General features: G+C 41.8%; 1 protein-coding gene across 2 annotated transcripts in view; it reads right to left on the bottom strand.

Annotated features, from left to right (window-relative positions):
- Positions 1-13,350, bottom strand: part of LOC119136751 — a 97,330-nt gene extending 83,980 nt beyond the window's left edge. For both annotated transcript variants that reach the window (XM_037275464.1, XM_037275466.1), the window contains exons 1-2: positions 13,243-13,350; positions 8,750-8,808 (exon numbers count right to left, since the gene is read on the bottom strand). The gene's annotated coding sequence lies outside the window, so the exon portion shown is untranslated. The remainder of the gene's footprint in view (positions 1-8,749; positions 8,809-13,242) is intronic.
- Between the last annotated feature and the right edge of the window lie 1,217 nt (positions 13,351-14,567).

The raw sequence follows: 14,567 nt of genomic DNA, 5'->3' as shown, positions 1-14,567 counted from the left end.
TATTCAAATGGAATTGGTTCTTTGTTGTGTTGTCGCTCTTTTGATTAATAACACAAATGCAATCAGCAACCAACGCAGTCCGCATTTGGGGGAGGTACACAAAATTAGCTCAAGCAAGCAATTCCAATTTGGATCAGGACCAAACAATCCATCCATCCATCTAGAGTACTGCTTATGCAGTTCTAGGCCGTGGGACACCAGACTACTTCCTGGATTTGACGCTAGTCAGTCACAAAGCACCTAGTGGAAAGAGAACCATACCCGCAAATCAACTGAACCCACGCTGCCTTTGTTTAATCGTCTGTGAACTATTCTAGAAGTCATATGACATTTTCCTTTAATACTCATGCACTGAAAAATGAGCACTGCCCTGTGTCACGCTGTTGGCAAATGCGGGGAAGTCCTAGGCTTGCTTTAGATTGCAATAGATTACTCATCATGGGTCTTTTATTCACTGCCTTAGAGATTTCCGGAGTCGTTTTTGCGTAATTTTACTCAATAGCAAATGAACACAGTTGGAGTCTATCACAGCTGATGACTTTGGGCGAGGTGGCAGGTTACGTACATACTGGACTGGCTCATGTAGCCAAAGAACCATTCACACTCATATTCAGACCAATTCGAGTCTTCAATAAACAGAACATACGTGCTTTTGGAATGCGGTAGGAAACCACAATACCGATGCAAACATGGTGAGAACAGGCATGCCAAATCAGAAGTGTGAAGCGGATGTGCAAACCAGCCAACCTGGTGCCACATCAAAATATTCAAGTGACAGACTACAAGATTAAATATGTAGTTTCACATTTTAACTCCAGAAATGTAGTCTGGGACTTTTTACCTTGGCTACTCTTTAAATGTGTGATCGATATTATTGCGCAATATTTTATTCATCATTATTATTCTCATTATTATCATCACTATTATCATCATTATATCATCACTATTATATCATTACGATTATATCATCCTTATTATTCTCATCATTATCATATTCTTATCATTATTCTCATCATTATTGTTCTCATCATTGTTACTATGCTCATCATTATTATTCTCATGCTCATCATCATGATTGCAAAATCACTCTTGCTTCTTAGTGAACGACATTCATTGTATCAGCACTTTGCTGAGACCAGGAAGTTGACACCCTGAAGGCAAAACAAAAATTGTGAAAAGCTTGGTGGCTGGAAGCAGAAAGTAAGGGCACGGACATACGTATGTGTGGTGGACACACAACACACCGGCGGTGAGAAGACAAAGAGACGCACGCTAACACTCGCTGTTAGAGCTGATCAATTTCTCATCCCCTCAATAATAGATGTGACCAGCGCTGAGCACTATCTGTCAGGCTTGGCTGACCGAAATACAATCCCCAGTGGGCGCAGCACACACGCATAGGAACACACCTGCAAGCTTCTGTGCAATCACAAAATATTACATTTCAACACACTCCGCTTACTTGTTTGATTACTTCTAAGCTAACCTTGGAGAGCTTGACAGCACAAGAAATACAGAATGAAATTGAATACAAGATCGTGCAGGCTCGACGCCGGCGATGTCATCTCCGTGGTCACACACTGATGCACTCTCAATCATCAAATAAACGTGATCCATTTCAAATGCAATGAACAAAAAAAGCGCCGCATCTTCTTCTCTCCCTTGTGCCACGTGCTGGTAATCTGTCAGTCTCCCACGAATAATTAAAACAAAAAATCTCATACACACCTTTCCAAGCAATAAACGGTACACGTGCTAGTACCATCAGATTTCCAGATAGCTAGCGGGAGCATGGAGCGACGGCAGGAGGTGAACATGTTGCAGAAGTCTCAGTGAGTTAGAGCACAACATGAGCAGGCAGCCCATATCTGTCAAGACCCCCTTGTGTCGCTTTACCCAGATGTGTCACACCGCAACTCTCGCATATGCGTCGCATATTTCTTTTATCGCCAGCTGTTCCCCTGCAAATTAGTTTTCGCCCAAAGATCCGAAAAAAAGGAGCTGCTCCTACGCAGACTTTTATCATTGTGACATTTGCCATAATGGTTGGCACGATTCTATATCATTCAAAGAGAGTGTGACGAATGAAGAACGTGGGGATTTTGCTCATGTTGATGGTGTCGGGACAACAACTGAAAACATGTCAGCCCTAACTAAATCAAAGGCAGTGAAAGAATTCCAAAAAGAGTCAACGCGTACGTCAAATCCAATATTAAGGCCGCGCCGTGCGACAGTTCAAAAATCTGCGATATTGTCAGCCTTGAAAGTGTTGGAATATTAAAAAGCACGACATGTACGAGCCACTTTGTAGGAGGAAGCTTTGTCGTCGTCACAGCCTGTGCGCTACTGAACAGAAGGCGACCGACTGCATCACGTTGAAGCGTCTCATCATGACAACTCGGCCAGCAAATGCACAAAAGCGTGAAGTTCTAATGCCCGTTATTCACAGCCCTTCCACTGAAATTAATTGTTCATTAAATATTGCTTCATCTGATGAAGCCACTAAATACAAGTATTAATGACCGGGTGCAATTTTGGCCTCTCGCACACGTTTCAAGGTAAACAATCTCTCGCTAATGTAACATTCCAATAAAGAAGGAATTAGTCTCACGCTAGCTGGCAGAGCGGCAGTAACCGGAAAGATCTAAACGATATTAAAAATAAAGACTACCTCATCTGTCCATTTTCAGTTGCACAGGATTCAAATGTGGTCAACAGATGCAAATGTTCTGTTTTGTTGACAAATAAAAATAAATTAATACTCCTCAATAAATTAACACATCATTCGTTCATTTATTTTTGACTCAAATAAATTACAAATAAAAATTCATTCATATAAATGTATTTATTTTTGAGTAAAACTGAAAAATTGCATCTGCATTTTAGTCACGATGCGCATGTTCAAATGAAGTAAAGACTTTTCTTTCACAATATCTATATATTCATCCCTCTTGTTTGCTGGCTAACTAGCAACCCATCTACCTCTTAGTTGAAAAAAAGTCATGGTTTTTCGGTTTCTTGTATTTGTTGGTACTATATATACCCACGCCAGAGTGAAGGTCAGAAACTCACTTTTTAAAATGGTAAAGATGATAGGAATACACAAGAGTGCATCATTTGACCAACTCAACAGAAGGCCATCATTTCTGACAGCACTCGTGCCTTTTACATGAAATGTCAGCTTTTGCCTTTCTGGCTAGAAGTAGGCTTTTCAAATCAAATTGGAAAGCAAGGTCTTCCAAGTTCTGATTGGTTGACTTATTGGAAACAGTCGCCATTATCATTGACCACAATGTCAAACTCAAGTCTGAGTGTTTATTCTGCGGTCTCATTTCATCCCATCTACACATGGGATGATGATCAACACTGATGTTGGCTCATCGGCTAATTCAGTGAAACAGCAGAACGTCCACTGGGATTTGAAGTTCCGAGAAGGCTTTGACCGTGTGCGTAATGTTTTTTTGTATACGACATCCTGATGATTTATTTCCCTGTATTTGAAAATAATTGACTCGGGCCATGAGACCAAAATGTGTTTTTGAAAACGTCCACGATGTCGTCGGAGTTCAAATCCAACCTACAGTATTTGTTAATTCGAGTGTGTGCGCGCATGATTGCGTGTCAACGTTTCAGTTGAATAAAACTGGCAGCTTGCCCAGAATGTTCCACGCTTTTTTTCCTCAGTACTTGTGTACTTCTTTAGTCATCATTTACTGAGAAGTGCATTTTGAAAATGTGTTGATATGTCAATTGGTCTTTTATCATATGTCAATGTTAGAGATGGGGAAACAGGAATTGGATAAGAAATAGGTAAGTTGCATCAGGAAAGGCTTCCGATGTGAAAACTGTGCCATACGAATAAAGTGAAGTCACTCACTGATGGGATGCTTCGAAAGTCGCAAAAACGTCCCTACTCTTTCAAGAATGACAGATACTGCTACTTGCATGTCCTACATACACTGTTATGATGTTTAAATGGCCTTCCAAGATAGAGCCAAGAAGAAAAACTAGCATGTGCAAAGCTTGACAACCCAGACACAAAAGTAAGTTGGTGTGCCGCCACTCGCCAAGCGAGCGAGCGGCTTTATAACAAACACACACAAAAAGATCTAAAGAACGCACCGTCGGGTTTAAGACCCGATTGGCGCCCTGTTCTGCCGTACTGTGTTCACCATGTAGGCCAAGTCAAAACAAATGGGATGCTAGTGCAATAATGAACAAGTTGGTGTTTGAGTGCGACTGTGATAATTAGTCTCAAGATGGTGCATTTGTCGAGAGAAGGTTCATAAAATATAGAGGCCATTTGGCAAGCACTCAAGAACAAATTTGTATTCAGAGCGGGTGGGGCCTTACACAAATGTTGCTTGGGCTGTTTAAATCTGGCAGTGGCAACAAAGAACCTGGCCATTCCAGGTATAAAGGAAGCAACCTTGGTGAAATCCATATCAAAGCAGACACTTCTTCATTTGTTGACTTGGTTTCCCATGTGCCAAGGGGACCCTGTACATCATCATTAAAGGTTTCAGACAAAAATTGGGGCCACGCAGGGGAGCGCCGACCCAAGGTCAGAAAAATGATAATGATGTTTATGAAGTCTGAATCCACAAAATGAGATGCATCTCTCCTAGTGCCTATATCTAACAAAGCCAGTCTCTCATGATTTAAGATGTGCGCTAGCAGGTTTTATAATGTGCAGTGTACTCCAGATGATTCAAGAGGATGTCAACCCCAAACTTTTCTTCGCAATGTTATTATATGTCGAAACGTGGCATTCTGATTGATATTGCTTTTGTGGAAGAGGAGTTAAGCAGCCAAATTAACGTGTTTTTAATCGATCTCAGGAGGCGGCCATTTTGCCACTTCATTTCTTTGTTCCTCAGTTTGCAGGTTTGTAGGGTATTTCTAGGTTCTGCGATTAGAATGAACACATCATTCAAAAACTCAAAAGACTGTGCATGTGGAGGACAAAACTAACTGTCAGACTGTTTGACATTGAAGTTCAAGAAACAATGAGTCAAAACAAAACGGGACAAGATGACATGACAAAATGGCTCGACCGCTGCTGATCCCACTTCAGATTGTTCCTTGCGTTTTGTTTTGGTGCGAGTTGTATATGCTTTCACGGTGTCAACGATACCACCAAAGAGACTTCATCATTCCTCACGAGAGTGTGTTCAACAAGGATAAAAGAATGTGTCTGCGTGTGCTTTTCTGTTGTTTTTTCGAGCCACTTCAAAAGGAGCAGCCTCAACAAGGGGGCTTTAGAAGGAAATATCAGTCTTGGAAAGTAACCGAGTACAAATATTTTGTAACTCAGCAGAATTTTCCGATACTTTATTTATGGCAAGCCTCACTATGTATTTTGACGGAGGAATGTGGGAAAGCTTTTATTAAGACCCCTTTGCAAAAGCATTCAACTGCAGGGTGAAAAATGCATGTTCCCTCTCTGTCAAAATCCAAAATGTATCCATTGCACACAAGCAGACACATTTTCCTGCAATGTCATATTAGGAGATTATTGTCCCAGGCTGCCAGCCCTCCAAGCTCATCTGCTCAGATATCATGACACTAATCACCTCATTTCAAACCTGCTCTCTTTGCTTATTGCAGCGATGCAGTAAGTGACCTTCGGTGACAAATATAAATTCAAAGGTGGATACAAATGTGATGCCACTTAGCTCCAGGTGGGCTCAACTGTACTGCACATCCGTCCTCCCACCAAACGGGAGATGTATCCACCAGAGAGAGAAAAAATAAAACACTTTGAGCATTTCATCTGGTCTTTTTATTCTAGAGGCATTAATGATTCATAAAAACAAGACTTTTTGATTAAAGTATCAAAAGGAAATAAGGGAAGTTTTAAGAGTGGATTTCAGAGGGGAGACTTGCCACATCTAATTGGACCGTCATTTGACAGCATCAAACACTCGGAGGGATTAAATACAATGAGACGCAGCTGGAGTTTGAAGCTACGACACAAGGAAGCATTTACTCCATCAATGTTTATGATCTACGTCGATTTATAATCATCAACGCACACCCTGGGGGATTAGACGCTGTATAAAGCTTAGACAAAGTAAACATGGGCATCCAACTGTGGTTGACCACAATTATCACAAAAAGTTGTCTTTTCAAACCCAAATTGCAATTATATTCTCGGGGTTGCATGCTCCCGCAGGGCTTGGAGTATCGATGATTCATTTTGTGTTTTATCAAAGAAAGAAGAGTCCCATTAAAAAGAGATCAGTCAGCCACCAGGCATGAGGACTGGGCGACTAATTGCCCATTCATCAAAAAGCTTCTTCGAGTGGATCGCGGGGCTGAAATATCGCACGTGACAAGTGAACCACAACACATTCATTTCAATATTGATGAACTTCACGCTCTGAAGCGTGACCCCCCGTGAAGAGCCTCGGAAGAGGCTGGAAAAGAAACAGATGCGCACACCTGGCCGCGCGCATAGATATGCTACGTTGTCTTAACATGCTAGAGTGATTGGAAGAATTATTCAGGCTAGAGAGTTTGGCAAAGGGATGGAACAAATATTCCCTTCTCTGCTCTGCTCTCTGGGGGTTATCAGCTCTGCAGCCATATCAGCAAATCTGTTTTAAAATAGGCCTTTTAACTGTTTCAGTTCACAACATGGCCAGCAGGCTTTTACAGGAATGGAATATTGTTTTCAAATGATAGCAGACTTGATGTCTTGCCGCTATCGGGACTCACACAGATGAAGCATTTATCTTATGATGCACCCTGACTCAGATACTTTTTAGAATTATACATGCTGCTTCAAACACGTCTGTGAACATCTGTATCTGTGCTGGGAATTCATCCATCCATCCATCCATCCATCTCTGCATTTCTCTTTTTTGAGCTTGGGCAGTTTTGCCCCTTTTTTTCTCCTTTTCTGAACTGCTGCATCAGCTGGAGCTCAACACTAAACCTCTGGCCCTGAGGCAGGGGGGAAAGAGGCAACTATTGCGTGTGGCGGCTACTCTGCAGCTTTAACGTCAGGCATTAAAAGAGTCATATGTGGCTTTGATTGCAAGTGCACATTTATCGCCGCTATTTCTTTCCAAACAGACTGATGGAGAAGGAGCGGTCATAAGGCTATGCGCTACCTCTTCCCTCTTCATGGAAGCATGAAACTGCTGTGTCAACTTGAGCATGAGAGCTTTACAATGAAAAACATTCCCATTGTGTGTCTCACTATGAGGCAACTACGACTAAATTGCTGTGACGTAACAATGGTTGTCAGTCTTTGCGCTACGCCCTGCTCATGGACCTGAAGCATGACTTGGGAGCTCCATTCCGTAGAAGCAAGCCAAAGTCTCGGCCCTTACTTGGTGCAGCATATGCTACTTTTTGGCACGTATACTCTTCATATGGCTGACGGTAACTTGCACCGACAGCCACAATAGCTGTTAAATGATGTAACGGACATGGGGCATTAGCTGTAGCATCCAATTTCATTTGTGCTTTTGTTAATGAAAAGCGAGAAGGAAGACAAGCAACACTGTCAGAGCAGCAATAACAAAAAACAAATGATGACCGTGAGCACTTGCACTACTAAATCATTCCGTCTCCATCTATCTATAATGTATCTCTGGTATTGATTTTTTTTTGTACATATTTAGATTTGCTCTGTCCTTCTGCGGTAGGTAAACAAACCGTTTTTGTAATGCTTTGCAGTCATAGCCAGAACTGTCCTTCAAAATATGTACTTCCTGTGTAAAGCAGATATTTATAATGAGGAGTTTGTTTCGACTTTTTTTTTTCTCTCTAAGCTAACTACTTGCGGAATCCAAAGTGCTTTACAAAGCCTCGCATTCATTGATTTGAAAAATAATTGAAACAGAGTAAATGATAGGAGCTGCTTCTACTTATGGAATAGTTTTCGTTCCGAGCTTAAAATGGCTTATTTTGTTCCTGTCAGTTGTGACTTGCCCCCACAACTTGGGCCACTGGCATGAAGTCTCCCAGACTTTACATGTCCATCTCTACAAAGAAGCTCTCCGTGCTGTAAGTGCTACCAGAATCCGTTCATCACTGTCATGCAGTAATTCACTACGTAATGTGCTTTCAAGTCCCTGAGAAGCACAGCGACAGACATGTTCTTCTGGAAACAATTCCAGCCAAGTCAGTGTCCTGTAGGAGCAGCTATTTAACACAGGCATGAGCTAATTACCCTGGTGTAATGCGCAAATTTACAAAAGGATGGAGAGAATTCTTAAGGTATTTGTATGTCAGAGGTGACAGATTATACTGGAGGCGTCTTTACAAAATCCTAAACACATATCTGTGGCTGATATGATAACATGCAGCAGTGCAGATGCACATTACCACCGGCCCACACATTACACCTACGGAGGAAATGCTACCTCAGGCGCATATAGTGTCTCACAAAATTACTGGCAACATTGATAAATGTCAAGCAAAACAAATGAACACTGCAATTAACACCAGAAACTGCAACTAAAAGCCACGCAAGGAAGTCATGTGTTCAAAAAAATCTGTTTTACTCTTTGTTGTGCCTGAAGCACTGTTAAACTGTGACTAGAAAAATGTAGAATGAATCCAATTTGAATTCAAATAGATCTGTTTTGAATCAGAATAGGCAAGATTAAGAATTGAAAAGTGCGCTTCAGTTTTTGACACTAAAATGTACTTTTCAAATACTAGAAATGAAGTTTCATTGTGTACAGCACAGTGACATTCATCATTAGAAATGGGAATATTTGAAGCTTACGTGAACATCACTTGCAAATCTCTGTCCCCTTCCATGATGACTCTCCGAGGACTGTTCTCCTGTAAATATAGGATAAGGTATATCAAAAGTAATGCAATGTTATTAGGAGAAAAAGAAGCCTTACCCTGAAATGACTTGTGAAAATATTAGCCGCTTAAAATCTTGTTTTAACGGCCTAACTAGCAAATCATTCATGCTTTTTGTGTCAGGGCTGTGGGGATTTGAGCATTTTCTTTCCTTATCCTAAGTGAAAATTTGATGCCCTCAAATGTTTTGGTTCACCTAAAATGCATAACTCAGTCAAATCAAACCAGTGACTAATAACATAAGCTAATTTCAGATTTTGAATCATTTCAGAATATTTGCATGAATAAAATGTTTTCAATTTCTGTGCGTCATGTGATATGGTGGGGTCCAGTTGATTTTGGGGATGCAGAGTCAGTTTAAAGTTGACTGCATCTTTAAAGTCACTCCAAACACTAACACAGAGCTTACAGAAAATAATGAATCCCCGAAAATAACTAAACAAGTTCAATGCATTCGAGGTCTGCACTGCAATTACTGAAATTCACCTTTTGATAAAAATGCAATCAGCTCACTCAGTGATTTCATACAAGTGAGTTTGACCCTCGCACATAATTAGATATTTCCAGTAAGGTTCTCAAACGTGTTAGGAGCAGCAATCACTCAATTCCTGGCGAATATTTAACATTTCATCCAAAATAATTCCAGAATATCGTTCTAAACTTTGCGGGCCGTACATTGTGTGACTTTCTAGTCGATTTGTTTTCAGCGCAGGAGGAAGCATTTCTAAATACACATTCACACATTTGGCCCTGGGCATCCTGCTGTCTTGCTCAATAGCGGTGTCTCCTGTGAAGAGAGATGTTGAACTTTTCTCGCTGGAGTCCACCTTCATCTCGCCCATCTAAACGACCGCCCGACTCGGAACCGAACGCACCCGCACCGATCCGATGATATTTGCAACACGGACCACCGACAGGTATCAAAATACAAAATGTGCTTCCAGATAAGCCTTTGATTAGGTCTGACTTTTCAAGCATGGACAAGGCGCATTAGACTGAAAACAATCAGACTGTGACCGAGCGACACCATCTGAGGACGGCCCCCCCGCAGATAAAAAACATTCCTCCGTTCAAGCATATCCTCTAAATGACTCCCCCCTCGCTGCCTTTCTCCAAGCATCCATGTCTCGACACAACTCAGGAGGAGGTCGCCATGTCCCGCTCTCACCCCAATCTGGGGAGAACATTGCATCATGAAAGTAAAAGAGAAGGTTTGATCCTTTGTAACAGAACCGAGGCCGACCTTTGATGAATCGCAAGCTCTCTCAAGGGAGCATCGGCAATCACGCGTCTTCACCTCCCTTGATTGATCACGGTCAAAAGGGATGCCGAGGAAACGTGTCCCTCGTCATTTTTTTGCATCTATGAGAATTTTAAAATGAGCAGCACATACTGGCTGGAGGGGGGAAGAAAAAAGAAAAACACGCTCGTCAGTCACTCTTCTTGAGTAGGTAATTGGAGAAGATAAAGCGGAGAACCCGCTCGGTGCAAAGTCGGTGCCAAGTCACAAGTATTTTCCCTCCCCCCTTCAAAAGACCGACACCGGCGGAGACGCACTTTGCCGAAGCTTTTCTAATTTCCGCTGTTTCTGAGATTTAAGAAGGAACTGAAGGGTTCTGAAGATCTCCGAAATTCCTTATTTCCTATCCTATATGAATCAATTGCAAAGCTATCATGATGTTCTCACTGGTCCTTGAGGAGTGTTCATGTCTTGATCACTAAGAATTTGTTTTCTCATTTCTACGAGGCGGCGCTGTCTGATTCATTGCAAAGCATTGTCATCTAATGAATGGTGCACGTCCGTCGTCTGGTCCCCCGTGGGTGCTCATCTTGGGGGTTCTCCCGCTCTCATTTGGAAGGAATCAAAGGCTCGCTGATCATTTAGCACATTTCCTGTGTGCTTGTGCCACTATTTGGAGAGGAGCGCTTTTCCAAACAACAAATGATGAGAAGCAAACTTCATAAAGGCTGACTAATTGAGAAGAAGCATCTACTTGTCTTTAGTAGCTATTTCTGCAGTCCTGGCAAAACATTACAACCAAGCCGGCAACTTTTTGAAGCATACTTTAACATCTCTCACTTTCTTCTTTATCGCACAGATATGTTCTGATCTTTTTCTATTTTTTTTTCCCCCAGGAGATGGACTTCCATCCATGGCCCATTGCCTGGCTATAGTGTTTTGTGCTTTATGTGCATATTTGTGCGACATCAAGTCCACTCATTAAAGCCAAAATGTAATTATTTCCATGTAATCAGCAGAATTATTGATGATTAATAATAATTCATCACTGGTAATTATAAAGTGTCTAAATGTGTCAAACCTGTAGATGACGACTCAAATATGGCCGTGATCTGGTTTACATTTAAATGAAGTTTTGTTTCTATTGTTACAACACTTTGCTAGCATGAACCTAGACATTTGTTTTCATTGAATGATATCAAATCTATGTTGGCTTTGTGAAATTGAAACAATGACATGCTTCACGCTTGCTGTAATTGAAATGACTTTTCTCGCAGCGTGGTGGTATCAATGTATTTGGGAGAGCCACCGTGCGCTCTTTTCTAATTCGATGTAGCCATGAAAAATTGGTTGTTGCCCAGCATGGCCCCTAATGGAGATCTGAATAAAAAACAAATTATTAGATTACTATGCCCTAGTGGCAAGCTGGATTTTAACTGCAGAGCCAAGATAAAAGCAGATGATGAAGCGCATGTCACAGCCATTTCGCTAGTGAGTCGCAAACTTTGATGGCACGAACGATATAAATATCGTCTCGGGGGTTTCAGACTGGTCACTTTGTAGCAAGGCTCCAGACTCTGTTTAAAATGCAGCCTGTTTCCATCTTTTAACTATATCTTCAACCTTGGTAGAAGTTTAGTTGAAACTAGCTTTTGGATTGTCCATGTCATCTGTTTCTACGCAGGTTCTTTTTTGCAGTTTCCTTCCAATTACTGTATACCCTCATATTTCGCCTTGGAATAAATCATTTGTAAAATTCACCAGAAGCTTTTGAAAAATTGCATCGAATATCTCTTTTCAACAAAACACTGAGCAAGGCAAAATGAAAAATCATGCATTCATACATCCTCCAGTTAAAACAAGCAAGCAGAGCCCTGACATTGACACAACTGCAGCCAGATGCAACGGCGATGTATAATCCATGAGCTTTCCACATACCTAAACATGTCAGAGTCATTCGACTCGTTTAAAGCCCCCTTCCTACGCATGTTGTATGTGATAGCATCCATTTCCCACATGAGTTTGTACGTATGTACTCAACAAGCGACTTTCAGTGCACAGCTTTCCCTCTTGAGAATGGAGCCAGCTTTCAGAGTCGAGTGTATCAAAACCACTCTGTGCCCCCTGCAACATCAACAAATTATATATAGATGTGGCACAACCACTTTTCTTGCTCTTACAAAGGCAAGGTACACGGCGGGCTGTAATAATCGATAGAACCTGAGAAAATAGGTCATAAATTCAAGCAGATGTATTTCCCAGAGGCTCAATAGAGTTCCTACGGTGCCACAAACACAAACAGGTACTCTTGTGGAGAGCGTACAAATGAGTCTTTTGCACAAGCATAAATGACTTCAATCCTCCCGGATATGAGGCCAAGTACTTATTATAGGCGACTTCTAGGGTCACATAATAAATGGATGCAATCCGGCGGGGCTTTTGGAGCCGATCAAGCTCATTAGAGACGCGATGAACCGAATGGAAATAGCGCATATGGGCGGTGAGCAGGTAAAAATGTTCTGGCCCCCCGGGGGCGACGGGGGGGTCGCTGCTCAATGTGTGACAGTCAGTCCGTGGGCTGCTGTTTCTCGGTCTCTGGTGACGGTGGCTTGTAGACAAGCGCGGGGGGGGGGGCCGACTCCGTCTGTCCTCTTTGCGCGTAAAATCTGCACCATGAAAGTGGCAGCGCTCTTGTTCGTTATTTCTTTATCATCAATAAATACTTAATACAGCAACCATATAGTACGATTTAGAACAGGCTGCACATCGCCAAATGGTTTTGGACAGAACCTAAAAAGATTACCCACGGTGCGCCAGCGGACAGGTCCAGTGGATTCCATTTATTTGGATCGGATTGACTTTCGTTCAAATGTAACAATCACGCCGATGTTGAGTCATTTGAAAAGTCAAATCCAGCTGGGGCAATCTGGATCTTGCAAATGCGCAAAGAGGCAGCGTCAAAAACACACATGACTTCCAAAAAAAAATCATTCTACGTTTGCGTTCCGCAAAGTGTCTGCGCCGCATCTTAATTTAAAAGGATTCATTTGCTACGGAGTGATGAGAGGAGCAGACAGAATTGTTAACGAGAGGAAACTGAGTCTGACCTCTGCTAAATATTGCCAAGAGGACGTGCAATTAGTTGGACAAAGTGGTCGTTGATTTACCTTAGACGGGAGATCTTGGCGTAATAGTCTCAAGTTGTCGCGCTCGCGTCGCGTGGCGTCGCGTCGCGTCAGTATGCCCCGCTCTTCTCCTCTCCTCTCCTCTCCTCTCCTCTCCTCTTTTCTGTCGGGTCCAACCAAGAGGGACGCGCACACAGACTCGCTTGCTCTATCTTGATCTCACTCTCTTTTCCCCCCTTCCTCTCTACCAGCACGTCTGATCATTGAGCGTTGTCGTTATTTTAATATAATAAAAGGAATAAGTCGTAATCGTGTCAAACGGAGGGGACTCTAAGATGTGGATTTATTCAAACGTCAGAATATTACGCATGTGATGGCAGACCTTTTAGTTTGGGCTTTATTAAACAACGCTGGTGAGATTTTCTTATTCTGCTTCTAGACATAAAGTTTAACCTCAGACATTTTTTACTTTGCTTTAAGTCCCTACATGGTGAATGTCGGTATTTTGTTGCAAAGAAATTTGGAATAAGTTTTCCCCTAGGCAAGACGATGAGTAGCCAGCATGTCAAGAAAGTTTCATGCACAAAAAAACTGAGCGCTGTGACAGGAAAAGTTATGCACAGTGCGGTGAGCATCTGACAGTTCCTGGCCATGGCCAAGACAACAGAATTGAAGGGGATCATAGAAAAATCCCTAATAACTTAAAACGTCAACTGGTACACACTCCAGCTCATTGGCGACCCAAACGATGAATAACAAACATTTGAAAAGATGTTTCATTCACAATCTGTCCCGATCTGGTATCGGAAACTTGTGTCACTTACATCATGCATAATTAACTCTGCATCTACTTACAGTATTTATAGATCAGCTAGAAAAAAAAAATCAATAAGAACGACTTTGTGTTGCTTACATGATGTGTTTGCATTGAAGGAACTGTTAAGATTTTAGTCTTGAAGAAATGACATCCTTCAGACTGTCTTTCCATTGTCAAAACATGGATGCTATCCAATTGAGGGCAGATGAAGTAGCCAAGGTCTAATCTGTGGATTTTATTTTTGGGATGTTTTGCCAGGTGCCATTTTCAATCAATCACTTATCTGGGTTTTTTTAATACCCAAAGCACAGAGACAAAAACAAGTGAGTATACTCACTCAGAGAGCACAATTACTCTTGCTTTTTCACTTGCATATGTGGAAAAAAAATGTATTTTTAACCTTGGGTACTGGGAACCAAATTGGAAACAAACAAAACCAAAATGTGGGCATAAAAGTGAAAAGTGCCTGCTCTTTCCATGAAATGAGACGATTTTTTTCATGGCAGTTTTAGAAGCAGATTATTGTTGATGCCTCCTGTTTAAAGGTGGC

The sequence above is a fragment of the Syngnathus acus genome, chromosome 17 (genome assembly GCF_901709675.1).
Source record: "Syngnathus acus chromosome 17, fSynAcu1.2, whole genome shotgun sequence".
Lineage (NCBI taxonomy): Eukaryota > Metazoa > Chordata > Actinopteri > Syngnathiformes > Syngnathidae > Syngnathus > Syngnathus acus.
The sequence above is the reverse complement of the archived record's forward strand: the minus strand, read 5'-3'. Positions and strand labels throughout refer to the sequence as shown.